We start from the raw sequence: 14,350 nt of genomic DNA, 5'->3' as shown, positions 1-14,350 counted from the left end.
AACACTCTGGGCCTTAGGAGAACTCAAGCAGCAAGAAAGTCAAATATCAAATATTTGATAATGCAAAAAAAAAAAAAAAAAACTATTCACGAATACATGTCTTCAAACCTCCGAACGGTGGGCAAAAAAACTCACAGAAGCCTAAAACAAAACCTACCCTGAAAGACACATTTAAAAACAAAACAAAACAAAACAAAACAAAAAACCCATCCAAACCCCATAAAACTACACTTTGGGCTTAACTGCTGACTTTTTGTACCCCTTGTCATTTTAAGAAATGCAACGTAAAAACACTTGTCTAAATTCAATGACAGGTCTGAATTTATTGAATTCCTGCAAAAGCTACTTAAATGTGTTCAAAAACTCCTCCCAAGAAATATAAGCCCATGAGTCATTAGCAATATACTGATTTTAAATGACAAATATTTTAAATGGTCATTCAAAAGTTTAAGAACCTTGTTTTTAAATTTCCAGGTCCATATATAAAGTGTCAATAATGGAAAAGTACATTAATTTAGCAAATGTTTATTATTTCACCTTTTGAAGATGTTTAATATAATGTTTGGGAAATTTGTTTATTGAAGCCAAAGGATTTCCTCCCTTAAAAAGTGGTATCCATTGATTTTTGTTACCTGCTGTCCTTTCAAAATGTTAATTCCTTCCTCATTTTCTCCTATCAACCAAAGGTGCAGAGGAAAAGTTATCTGTGTTGCAATGCACATTATTTACACGCCTTTATTGCTTTATTCAGTATCACAACAATATTGGAGGTCTGTGCAATTCAGGAGAGATATGAAGTAATCTCCCTACAAGAATATAGCCCTGTGTTATATTTATATCGATCACAACAACAGTAATTGCTAACAATTAATTTGTAATTATCTCTTAATGATGCTAATCGCTCAGCTAATTTGGGGGTTAAGAACTATACTTCTATGATGGCACCCTGTGGCTGGTCAAGCACTACGTACAAAGTGTCCTAACCGTGCCCGTGCCCTAATGTTTTTATTTTAAAACAAATCCAAACAATACTAAAAGCGCTCCTGTTATCTTGGGCTCTGCCCACGGGACAGCTGTTGTCAGTCGCTACAATTTTTCAAACAGTCAGCTCGTACTTACAGCGCTTACATCCGCTGCATCCACCAGTTTAATGGGCTCCTTCGAATGTTCTGGTTTAGCAGACCTCCATTCCTTATGCAGTTTGGCTCCTGGGTAAGGACGCGGGAGGGCTTTTAGGAGCTCCCAGCGGAGCCCGGCGCTGCTGGGAGCGGGGCGCCTCGGGAGGGGGAAGCCCGGCCGCGGGGACAGCCGCCTGGCCGCTGCTGCAGGCTCGGGCTGCCGAGCGACTGAGCGAAAACGCGTTCCCCAGAAAGCAAACCGCCACAGTGGACGGTAACAGGAAGGCTTAAAGTCGGAAGTGGCACTGGAGAGTTTCTACCTCGCCCCAAACTCGGAGCCATCAGCTCCCACCGTTCTGTTTAGGAACCGCTTTGAGCCCTGCGCTCTTTCCCCACCAAACAGCAGCAGCAGATAGCATCTGAGAACCCTAGACAAAGAAACAGCAGAATCTCATCCCTCGATTTGTTTGCGCAGCCTTGTAGGTCTGCCCGTGGAGCCTCGGGGCTTTTTTTGTTTTTGCAACGCAAACCACAGCTATTCTCTTGTGCTAACCTTATTGGTTTAAATGCAACAATTGAAAGGAGCCCTGCTCCGTCTGACTCAACCTTGCTGCTTAAAAAAAATTTATTATGTAAATGAACGCGCCCCATGCTATCTGAATAAACAGCTGTGAGAATAAGTTCTCTGAGACACTGTCAACACACATCTCCTGCTACAGCAGCTACCAATTACGAGCTTTGGGGAGTAGTTACACGTTATCTTTTATACTTTTCCAAAACTTTTTTCAGGCCCTGAAACTTGGGGAGTCAACTCTTTTCTTTTTCTTTTTTTTTTTTTTTCTTCCCGAATGTACCAGTTAGCAGGTCTGGGAAAAATAAAAAAGAGAGAGATCGCCCGCGAGAATGGCCATTTATATATTAAGTAGGTAAAGAGAGAAAACAAGCAAACGTGTAAACTATTATCAGTTTAACAATGAAAGCCCGGATGAAGTTTCTGCAGTGATTTCTAGAATAGCTAGTTTTACAGGAACAATTTTTTTGGGGGTGGGGGGGTGGGGGATATGAACCAGATAATATTTCGGTGTTAATATTTTACAGTCATTTTTGGGAAAAGATTTATTTTATCTAGAACTTTTTCTTTACACTGTTCTCTTAAAAATTTTTTTAACTAAATTCACAACCTATGTATAATCCATAACACTTATCTAGAGAGTCGAGCTATTCATATTAGGACAAAATTACAGCTTTAGTTTAAAATGCGTACTTATTATCATGTTTTAGGCAAATAATAACTGTGGTTATTAGCTCGATGACAACCGTTAATATTGATTTCAAATATTTAAGGAAGGTATCACTGATGTGCCTATTATATTTTAATTTGCCAGCTCCAAACCAAAGTTCAAAGGAAATGTTTATTTTGATACTACTCACTTATCATAACCAGTCTTGTACTCTAAATCAAAATCTTTAAACCCACTGGATTTTCTTTCAAACTATTTCACCATTACTGAAAATACTATTCTATGTATTCAAGCATCTTTTTTTTTTTTTTTAAAGGCTCTTGCTTTGGTATGAAAGAACGTTTTAAAAATCACAGTAAATTCTTATAATTTTATAATACCTTTCCAGATCATGAACTAATAAAACCGACACACACAGTCTTACCTTTTCTTTGCTAATTTGTAAATGAAAGCACCATTCCCATGCAACCAAAACACAAAGCTTCTAATGAACACAATTCAGTATGGACTTTCTCCCTCTCTCCCCCCTGAAAGGATGCCAATCTAAATTCCTCAGAAGAGAAAGCTTTGTCAAAACTAAGAGTCAGCTTAAACTGCAAACTCACCTAGGATTTCATTTTGTATGGTACCAGCAAGGAATCATGGGTGAGTCATCTGCCATGTTTGGGAAGCTGGGTCAAAAATCAGTTGATTGCTATTGGATCTGTTCATATATGCAGCAGAAATAGAATTACATTGCTACCTACAGCACTTTCTCAAACAGAAGTATCAGTTATTCAATATACTAAAGTATATATGCAGAAAATAAAATACAGCACATAATGGAGGTTTCCAGTGCTGTAAATGTCATGTAATATTACATTACTTTAATCTGTGATGTCAGGCACCCGCATAGTAACTGCTTTTGCTATCATATTTATGTCTAAGATTCATAAAATAAAAATCTGAGGTGCTGGTTGGTTCAACCCTGGTTGAAACCCTATGTTAAGCAATTGTACCCATGCTTCCCATAGTTTGCAACTTATTCTAGATACGAAAGGCTAAAATATTACTTTTCTGATCCATGAGAGATTGTATTTGCAAATCCAGGAGACACAAACTCTATGAAGTTAGAACAGCAGGAATATCATGTAAAGTATCTGACTTTTATATATAAATTACTTGCCTATATTATAATCAAATTTCTCATATTACATTAGTTTTTATATTGAAATTCAATTATTTTTATTTATATAACCAAACAAGATACCATTAAAGAAATGATGCATGTAATTATGGGGAAAATTATGAAAAGCATGATGAAGGTAATATGACCACTAACATGATTCAGGCCATGCTTTATAATTATGTAACAAAGAGCTTAGTCATTGGCTAAAAGAAATACCCATGTGCATATACACCAATTCTACATGGTTTCCTTTTCCTAAAACAAAATTAGATGGATTAAAAACAATCACATGCTTATCCATAAATTTTGTCTGGTTACTACTCCTGATTATCAAATAGGCAATAATCACCATACAACTTATACCAAAAATAAGTTATTCTCTGATAAATAGCCAATATGTAAGCCATTGCTAATAGGATCCAGTTTGTAGTATACTGCTGACTTCCTATTTCTAAATTTTCACTAACTATAATTATATAACTTATCCATGTATTTTAAGGACAAAGGTGTCCCTTAAATAAAGCCATACACATTACAACAGCAATTAGAAACATTTGCTGAAAATTTACCAGAAGTAAAGACAGGTAATAGTAGAAAGCATTACCTCCTGGTATTTCCTGAAGAAATTTCAGCACAAACATATGAATAGGAGTATAGAGATTTCTAATATGCCTTTTCCTCACTAAAGCAAAAAACAAATATATAATTTTATCAGAAAAGGAAAACACTTGAAATAGGCAACTGAAACAAAGTGTTTGAATACTGTCAAGATGACAGTGTCTTTCATCCACTGTATCTCCAAACAGGTTTTATCTTCTAGAACAAGCTATTGCTTAGATATGTGCCTGGTTCTAGAGAGGTCTGCAATTTTAAGAGAAGTTGTTAGTGCTTTCCAATTAACAGAATTTTAAATAAAGGCATGATTACAAAAATAAACAAATGTCCATAATTTAAAAAGTCTAGGGCAGGTATAAGGAATTTATTAGAACAATCGAAAAGGTAACTTTGAACTTTTTTAACACTACATAAGTAAACAGTTGATTAATCAAATAAAATATAAGAAATGAACACAGAAAAAATGATTAAATGCAAATGTTCCTTTCCTTTATTCCTTCCAGTAACAATAATAAAGATTGTAATTGTGGAGTTCTCAATAAAAAATGTACTCAGAAGTTATTTCTCTTCTATTTGTAGGTACCTTTTAATAATTCTACAATTAAGGGTACACACTATTATTTGGCCTGATGTCAACCATCTCTTACCTATGTTTCTACCATTCTTAGCAGATTACTGCTCATGAAAATGATATAATAAGTTGCAAAAACATAATTAGCATGTAAAGGACAGCATTTTCTCTTCAAAAGCAAAATCCTAATGATTCTTTCTTCCATATCGGTAAAATCAGTAATATCTGATCAATAAGATCAACATTTTGCGATTCTCATGGTTTGAAGTGGAATGGCAGATAGAATATTCCAAAATATTGTACTTCTGGTCCTCCCTGCTTCCAAAGGACTCTCTCTTCTCGTGGCTCATGCCATGGCATTACATTTCTGGCTTTTTTATGGAACAATTGAAGCAGTGGATGGCTGACATTAAGATCCCTGCTGGCATTTGGAGTGGTCACTTTCATGACCTCCTCTTTCCCCACTGGCACAAGACCTACAGTGAGGGCCCTGCTCCCAGTAGCCTTCTGCTGAAACACAACCAAGGAAAACATCCTCTATTTATTTTAAGAATGATATTAGGTCTGCCAAACTGAATGTCTACCAGTATTTTGCTTAATGTTTTCCATTCAAACTCCAACATGAATAGCTTTTAACAGTAAATTTCAGGAGGCAATTACTAGCTATTCACTGTACCATGGAAAATTATTTTAACAAATATTATAGTCTTTATACCAACACAATTTGGAAATATAATCTATTTCCTGGCCCTCTAATAAGTACACTGGTTATTACATATGAATAATAAAGTTTATTGAGGTAGGGTGGGAAATTTATCATATGTAGTGATGACTGCCTGTAGGATTTTTTTTTAACAAAATTATTATTCTAATAGAAACTTTGAGGAGCACTTATCAAAACAAATAAGGATAACAAAGGCAGTGGTAGATTTTTAAGAAAAGCGAATGGGATGATAGAGGTACTTTATCTAAAAAAAATATGACAGATGCCAGATTTTCTATTTTAAAAGCAACGGATTTTCCAAAATGGCAAACGTAGTTACTTTTTCTCCCTTCTGCCAAAAATATGTAAATAATTGTCTTGGAAGCCTATGCTTAATCTCAGCCATAAGCTCTTTTGCTTTCTCACACTTTAAAATGGATTTCTGTTGACGTGAGGTGACCTCGAAAACCCAGATTTGTCTCCTCTTCAAACTTTTTATTCTCAAAGCCATGGACAAAACCAATCTTGTCAGCACCTCCCAACACTTGTAAGAGGATCTGGAAATTTGTTTTGTGTTTTCCAGGTTTCATGACAGCTGAGTTCACAGTTTTTAAATTCTTCAGAAATGATGACTATCTCACGGAACAGGGAAGGAAATTCATATTTATTGAGTGCTTACTACATGCCAGGCGCTGTGCAAGGCGTTTTACAAACATTCTTCATTTACATGACAACTTATCTGTAGGAATCCTGTGTTTTAAAAAATGTGTCCCCACCCCCTCACTATTTGTTCAAGAATGTGCCTCTTTTTTCTAACACAATCGAAGTTACCACTAAACAGTAGAATGGAGCACTGGAACATCAATGTGTCCTGGGCTGTGTCTTCCTTTTGGAGCAAGAGGACACCCACTAAAGTTAATAAATCCAGAAAGGTGTGTAACATGTTGAAACTATATATATTGAAACGATATATTCACTGTAGAACAGGCACAATCACTATGTAATATAAGATTATTCACAGACATAAATATAAGTTAGTGTGCAGGTTCAAGAATAAAAAATACATTAAATGATCAATAGGGAAAAAAAAGTAATGAATCCTTAAACCTGAAATAATCAAATCAGAGATACATTTTTTCTCATTATTTATCCAAAAAAGGTGAGTTATCTTTCTAAAATAAGGATTATAAATACCCCCAATTTTTTCTTCATAATAAAAAAGAGACACTGAGGGTCTGAATCTACCACAAGCAAATTATATGGACAACTTGTTTTACAGTTCTACCCATTTCTTCCCTTTTGTATTCTTAATTTCAGTTATCCAACGTGATACTCTTTGATCTTAATAGCTATTACATCATAAACACTTGATTCGTTCATGAGGAAATAATTACGTTCAAAATGTACTCCAAACGTCCTTATGCATTTGGAGGGATAGTTTAAGTATCCAGAATCAAGAAGCTCTCTTATTATTACAAAGGAATTGCCAGGAAGGGACAAAATAAAAAACCCAAACTTAATAACCTAGAGAATTTTTTTCCTCCTTCAAGCAGCATTAACTTTTTCCCCCTCCAGTCTCCCAAATCGGAAAAAAAGAGTAACCTCTCAAGCTGTTTTAGACAGAAGGTCAGAATTCAAAGGATCGGTAACCTAATCCACGGTGTGCGGCAATCACACTGCTATTGGAAACACAACCAGAAGAACCCTTTTTCTAGATGTTTTTATGAAGCAATGTCAATAGGTATACAATCTGGAGGTTTCTCTCTACTGTAAAGATTCATACCTGCAGACGATCAAGTTGCCTTGGGTCCTGGAGCGTTGCTTTAGAATGCTGTCAAGTTAGGGAAAAATAGATTTTGCTTTATATGCTAAGGAAAACAACAGCTCCACTTTGAACACTCAAAGAGAGCACCTTTTCAGGACCAAAATGGAAATAAAGATGGGAATTTTCTAGTCTTTAGACATTCATAAATAATCAGAATTCTTACTTCAGCTGGTTTAATATTGGGAGCATTATACTGATTTTTAAAAATCTGTAGCTCGTATTCTTTCAAAAAAAAGGAAGTCAGAGCATCCACAGTTTCTTTCAAGGACTCAGTTTTAACATCATCAGAGATCCGGTTTACCTGAATTACAGAGTAAAACAAAGTCAAGATCTGGGGTTTTCTGAATTAGCGTATTTTAAATACATATGATTCTTTAAAAACAATACCCCGGTTGATAGAGAATTATAGACTGGTGGCTCGTTTTTTTAATCAATACAAGGAAAAACAACTAGTTTACCAAGAGGTCAGAGAGCCAGTAGGGGAGACCTCTACTGCACGGTTATCATTGACAAGCTCTGCTGAAAGATCTGCAAAACTCCCATTAGCTCTGGCCTCCTGGGACAGCTGTTCACTTTCCTTCCTGCCCTTGCCTGAGAGCACAGATCTTCCTCACCAGCAGAGAGTGGATGAGAGGGGTAAGGAGGAGGCAAAGGAGAGACAGAACAAAAACAAAGCAAAAACCAAGAAGTTACTCAAGACAATAATCAGAAAACCGGTTCAAGGATCTGAGCTTTTTTTTTTTTTAAAAAGAATGAGTGTCGATGACTGAGAAATTCTAAAGGAAAAACATCATGTTTTTAGACATGCAGATTTTATATGTTTTAAATTTATAGTACCCTTACTGGTATAGATGTCTCTTTTGGGAGGCCTTTCATTTGATAAATAAAAAAATGAAAAAAAATATATAAAAGTCCTAACTCACCACAAATAAATGCGTTCATGACTAAAAATCAAAGACCATTTAAAAGAACAACCCACATCACTAAGATCTTTATTTACAGCTTTCTAAAATCATGTCTATTCCCAACCAATGAATGGCTTATTTTGAAAATAAATAAATAAATAAATAAGATATTTTAAAGGAGATTTCCTATTAAGACATTCTTGAAGCAGCATATACCACATCTTTCTATACTTTTGGATTTTGTGTCTATCGCTGTTCAAAGTTTAAATGCTGTCCTTTTTTTAAATTTGTGGAACTACCAAAATTTACCTATAATCATTAGACTAAAAAAAAAAAAAAATGCAATAGAGGGTCAAGTTCTAAAGCTGGCCTTAGCATAGGTTTTCTGTGTGCCCTTTGTTATCACAATACGAAGACTCTCTATTTATAATCTGTAACAGGCTACCTATAAAGCAGATGCAAGAATTGGGGCACCTGGGTGGCTCAGTTGTTAAGCATCTGCCTTTGGCTCGGGTCATGATCCCAGGGTTCTGGGATGGAGCCCCGCACTGGGGAGTCTGCTTCTCCCTTTCCCTTAGACCCTCCCCCCAGCTCATGGGTTCCTTTTCTCTCAAACAGATAAATAAAATATTTTTTAAAAAAATGTTTACTGCAAAGGTAAAGCTCTCATATATCGTAAAATAGCAACAGAAGACTGATTTTCAAATCAGTTTAATTAAGCAAATGTAGAATGAGTGCCCAGTCAGAACATGGCAAGTTTCTAACATTAGCACAGCTTGGTACACATGGTAGGTGCTCAATAAACGTTATGTAAATTAATTAATGCATGCACATTTGGCTACTTGACAGAATGGGATCCTGGTTTGTGAAAGAAAAGTTATTTCCCTGAATTTCTTTTGCTTCTATGTTTTTATATTCCTTACACGTTGTTGTATTTGTCTTCCATTGGAAACTCTAAAGGGGACCGGCTAGGACATTATCATCATAGGGAAGTTAATCTCATTCTCATGTTCAAAACATATTTAAAACACTTTATAGAACCAGATTGAATAATTGAAACTGTGCCAGGAATTTGCCATCCTGACAACAGGAAATAACCAAATCCTAAGGAAATCAAAAAATTAGAAGAGACCTGAAATCACTGTACCCACATGGTCTATGTTTTAGAGTGGGACAAGAAAACGAAATAAAAAGTTAAGCTTCATTTAAAAAGAAGCTGTCATCGGCATATTTAGTTTTACCTATCATATTCCTTCCAAAGAGCTCTTTACCCCAAAGCAGTTGATATTTCCCTTTTGAATTCTTAAAGGAAAAATGCAGGAAATTTAATAAAATATGTTTAAGGGCATACACAATAGAATGAAAATATCTTTAAAGAAACCCTACATCCTCACATTTCAGAAATACTTCATTATAGAAACAGCCACAACCTCATCATTTCAATATTCTGCAGCTTGGAGGCTATGCAGAAATTTAACTACCCAAGTTAGTTAGTGGGTCTGTCAGCCTATCAGTCACTCCACAAATATTTATCATGCATCTAGTATGTTCCAGGTACTGTGGGCACTAGGAGATGAAGCAGTAAATGAGCAGACAGAATTCCCACTTCATGTGTGCCTAAAAGTATGTAAATAAAAGACAACCAATTGGACATACACATTTATTTTTGCTTTTTTCTACAAACCCCACTAAAACAACAGTAAGTGGATTTTTTTAATGGATTTTTTTTTTTTTAAAGCATAAAGCCCAAAGAAAGAAGAGGACAGTTTTCGAGAAAATGGTAAAAAAAAAAAAAAAAAAAATTAGAAGTGAAAAAAAAGATCATTAGTAACTGGCTTAGCAGATCTGAGAAAGCTGCATCCGAAGTTGGCAGGGAGGAAAGCTGAAAAGCAATCCAATTTACACCAACAAAGCCCCTGACATCTCAGGAATTGGCAGTACCAAGTACTTTTGGAAGTAGAAATAAAAAGAAATACAAAAAAAGGAGGACAAATCAGTGTAAGAAGCAGTTAGAATCACTCTTAGATGCCACTCCACATAGTTAGACAAACAATATGTTCAGGGAGGGGCACCAAACCAAAAACAGGTGGATTCTGTTTGCAGAATCCTGAATGCTGGGACACACTGAATTCTGGGACAACTGCCCCTGTTTCCTCCCACCAGGCCTTTCTCTATTCTAATTCCTAAAATAATGACAGCTCTATCTAGGTTATCCAGGTAGTAGATAAGAAGGGTCTTCACTAAGAATTCCAACTAGCCCAAGAGGAAAGACTTTAGATACTTACACGTGGAGGTCTCTCAAAGAAAAGACCCAGCCCAACTGCCCTACCCTAAAAACCATGGCCTATCAGTCCCCAGACAATAGTCAATTCTAAGGTAATTCACTTGTACATATGAGCCAATAGTCAAGGGTTATCTGTGTCTGAGGAAACCCTCTTGCAAGAAATGTAGAAACAAAATGAACAGAGAAAAGCAATCTGAGGAAACAGAGGTCAGGCAAAAGCTAAGAAAAACAAAAACAAAAACAAATAATCTCACTAACATCTACAGAGAAATAAAATAGTAAACAAGATAGGAAAGTAGCAAGAATGATTTTTTTTTAAAAAAAGAGAAAAACATCTAACAACAAGAAAGAGCCCTTAAAATAAAAGGCAGAATAGCAGAAATTCAATATGTTTTGAAAAAATAAAATTGAGGAAGTTTTACAGAGAATAGAGCAAAAGACATGGAAAATACAAGAGAAGAACAGAAAATACAATAAGAAAATGAAGAAATATAAGAAAAATATGGTGGTCCAACAACAAAATAACTGGAGTTCCAGAAGGAAAGCAGAGAAAATGAAGAGTAAAATTTAAATAAATAATTCTAAAATGTTCCAAAGGGCATTAGTTTTCAGAATGAAAGATCTCAATGAATACTCAACAAAATAGATTAAAAAAAAAAAAGGATAATGGACATTGTTGGGAAGTTTCAAAACCCTTGGCAAAAGGGTAGCCCCTAAAGTATCCAAAGAGAAAAAAACATATCCATAGACAAAACAGATCACATGACTTCAGACTTCTTAATTGAAACCTGTATTTCTAGAAGGTAATAGAACAATGGTGTCAAATTTCTTAAGGAAAATAAATTCTCAACTTAGAATTTTGTATCTTAAAAAACTATAACAAGTAAAAGTATTTAAGATATTTAAATCAACTGGAGGATATCTGCAGACATGTCAGGTTTACACTTGATCTTAGCCAAAAGGTCAAGAAGTGAAGACATGTCAGGTTTAAAAATGTTATTTCCAAAATATCTTTTTTCAGGGACCGAACAGAAGATATGTCCTATAGAAATTTGAGAGCAAACCTCCTTCATGAAATAATTCAACCAAACAGGAAAGAGAAGAATCTAATCACTAGTGTTCATAATAAAGAGAATTTCTAGGATGATAGCTCTGCACCAGGCATGGCTGTCCAAACGAGAGGAGGTCAGGAAACACCAGAAAAGTTTTCAAGATGAAAAGATTGATGGAATAGTTGATACATCTGAACATACAGAAAGAAGAGTTAAGCAATCAGGGAAGGGTATGAGATTGAATTACTAAAAGAACTTGTAGAATACTACGTGCAGCTGCGAGAGCATACATAGAGAAGGAGTGACACAAATGCAATAGAGGAATCACAATTGGTGATTTCAAGTTATACTACAAAGCTGTACTAATTAAAACAGTATGGTACTGGCACAAGAATAAACACATAGATCGATGGAACAGAACAGAGAACCCAGAAAGAAATCAATTATTATGTAACCAATTAATCTATAACAAAGGAGGCAAGAATATACAATGGAGAAAAGACGGTCTCTTCAGCATATGTTGGGGAAATTGGACAGCTGCTGGCAAAAGAATGAAACTGGACCACTTTCTTACACCATATACAAAAATAAACTCAAAGTGGGTTAAGGAACTATACGTGAGACCTGAAACCATAAAAATTCGAGAAGAGAGTACAGGTAATAATTTCTCTGACATTGGCTATAGCAGTATTTTTCTAGAGATGTCTCCTCAGGCAAGGGAAACAAACACAAAAATAAACTATTGGGACTACCTTAAAATAAAGAGCATCTGCACAGTGAAGAAAACCATCAACAAAATAAAAAGACAACTTACTAAATAGGAGAGAGCATTTGCAAAATGATTTTTCCAAAGAAGACATACAGGTTGCTAACAAACATATGAAAAGATGCTCAATATCACTAATTGCCAGGGAAATGCAAATCAAAATCACAATGAGATGTCACCTCACACCTGTCAGGATGGCTGAACTAAAAAACATAGGAAACAAATGTTGGCGAGGATGTGGAGAAAGGGGAACCCTCGTGCACTGTTGGTGGGAATGCAAGCTGATGCAGCCACTGTGGAAAACAGTATGGAGGTTCCTCAAAAAATTAAAAATAGAATTAGCTTGATCCAGTAATTCCACTACTGAGTATTTACCCAAAGAAAATAAAACAAAAACACTAATTCAAAAATATACAACTACCCCTATGTTTACTGCAGATTTATTTATAGTAGGCAAACTGGAAGCAGTCTATGTGCCCACTGATAGATGCATTATATATATTATATATATATGTATATATACACACATATATATATCTCACATCTATATATAGATATGAAATATATATCTCACACATTTTTTTTTTTTTTTTTTAAGATTTTACTTATTTGACAGACAGAGATCACAAGTAGGCGGAGAGGCAGGCAGAGAAAGAGGAGGAAGCAGGCTCCCGCTGAGCAGAGAGCCCGATGCGGGGCTCGATCCCAGGACCCTGGGATCATGACCTGAGCCGAAGACAGAGGCTTTATCCCACTGAGCCACCCAGGCGCCCCTCATACATCTTCTATATATAGAAGATGTATATATAAATATATAAATATAGTTCACATATTCTTTCTCCATTCATCTGTATATATATAGATATTCATATCTATACAGTATTCCTCAACCATAGAAGAATGAAATCTTGCCATCTCCATGGAAATGTAGAGGGTATTGTGCTAAATGAAATAAGTCATCAGAGAACAACAAATACCATATGATTTCAACTCATATGTGGAATTTAAGAGCAGGAACAAACAACTTAAAAAGAGACAACCCCAACTCTTGAATATAAAGCGCAAACTAGTGGTGCCAGTAACAGGGATGGGTGAAATAGATAAAGGGGATTAAGAGTACACTAACACGAGGAGCACCGATAGCAATGTATAGAATTGTTGAATCATTATACTGTACAACTGAAACTAACACATCATTGTGTGTTAATGATAGCTGATCAAAAATAAAGTGAAATCGAATGAATTTTAAAACTCAAGAAGAAAAAGAGGTGATAGACTTGTAAAAATTCGAGAGGGAGGGGATGCCGTCCACTGAAAAGGAAGAGCAAGTTCAAAGGGAACAAGCTTGGCAAGCAGACGGGAAGAAATAATAATTGTGGAGGATAGTGGTGAACAAGACGGAAAGAACAAGACCCCGGCTGGTTGTGGAGCGTGGGGTTCTGTAGGCCCATTAAAGAGCTGAGATTTTATTCTTAGTACAATATAAAGTTACTAGCGATCCTTTGTTTGTTTTGTTTTATAATTTATTTTTGATCAGAACAATGATGCTGTCTGATTTACATTTAAGAACGATCCCTCTGGCTGCCATGTGGAGAACAGCCAACAAGAAAGCAAGAACAGAGGCAGGGAGGCAAATGGGCTGAGCAGTAGTCTAGGTAAGAAGTGGGGGTAATCTAGACTAGGGTTTTATCTGGGGAGATGATGACATATAGTCAGATTTAGGGCATATTTTTGAATTAGACCCAACAGGACTGGCAGATTGGATGTGGGTTTGAGGCAAAGAAAGAAATTAAAGATGACTCCAGTCTCTCCGCATAAACAATAAACATCGCTGATTTGACTTTCATCTCCATTCATTTCTTCTTTCTGCTTTCTTGCTCATACAATAACATGACATAAACACAAAGAGCCTGAATAATTACAATCTAAATAACTGAAAGTTAACTAAGAGACTTTTCATTACTATCTAGTCAAACTATCTAACACATCCTCTCCCCACCCCGTTACCCGTCACCAGCCTCTCCTTTGTCACCCCGGTATGCCATGCTCAGTCCTGTCGCTACACATTTGTTTCTGCATACTCTCCAGCGCGATATAAGTGT

General features: G+C 35.8%; 1 protein-coding gene across 8 annotated transcripts in view; it reads right to left on the bottom strand.

Moving 5' to 3' along the window:
• The window catches only part of EYA1 (EYA transcriptional coactivator and phosphatase 1), a 359,925-nt gene that overhangs the window by 174,487 nt on the left and 171,088 nt on the right, over nucleotides 1-14,350 (bottom strand). The window contains exon 1 of one of the 8 annotated variants that reach the window (XM_059166244.1): nucleotides 1,120-1,418. The exons of 6 other annotated variants lie outside the window; for them this stretch is intronic. The gene's annotated coding sequence lies outside the window, so the exon portion shown is untranslated. Of the gene's footprint in view, nucleotides 1-1,119; nucleotides 1,419-14,350 lie in introns of those variants that run through there. One more of the 8 variants, XM_059166242.1, reaches the window with a different exon arrangement.

This window comes from Mustela lutreola, chromosome 3, assembly GCF_030435805.1.
Source record: "Mustela lutreola isolate mMusLut2 chromosome 3, mMusLut2.pri, whole genome shotgun sequence".
Taxonomy (NCBI): Eukaryota; Metazoa; Chordata; class Mammalia; order Carnivora; family Mustelidae; genus Mustela; species Mustela lutreola.
This window is presented reverse-complemented; position numbering and strand designations above follow the sequence as displayed.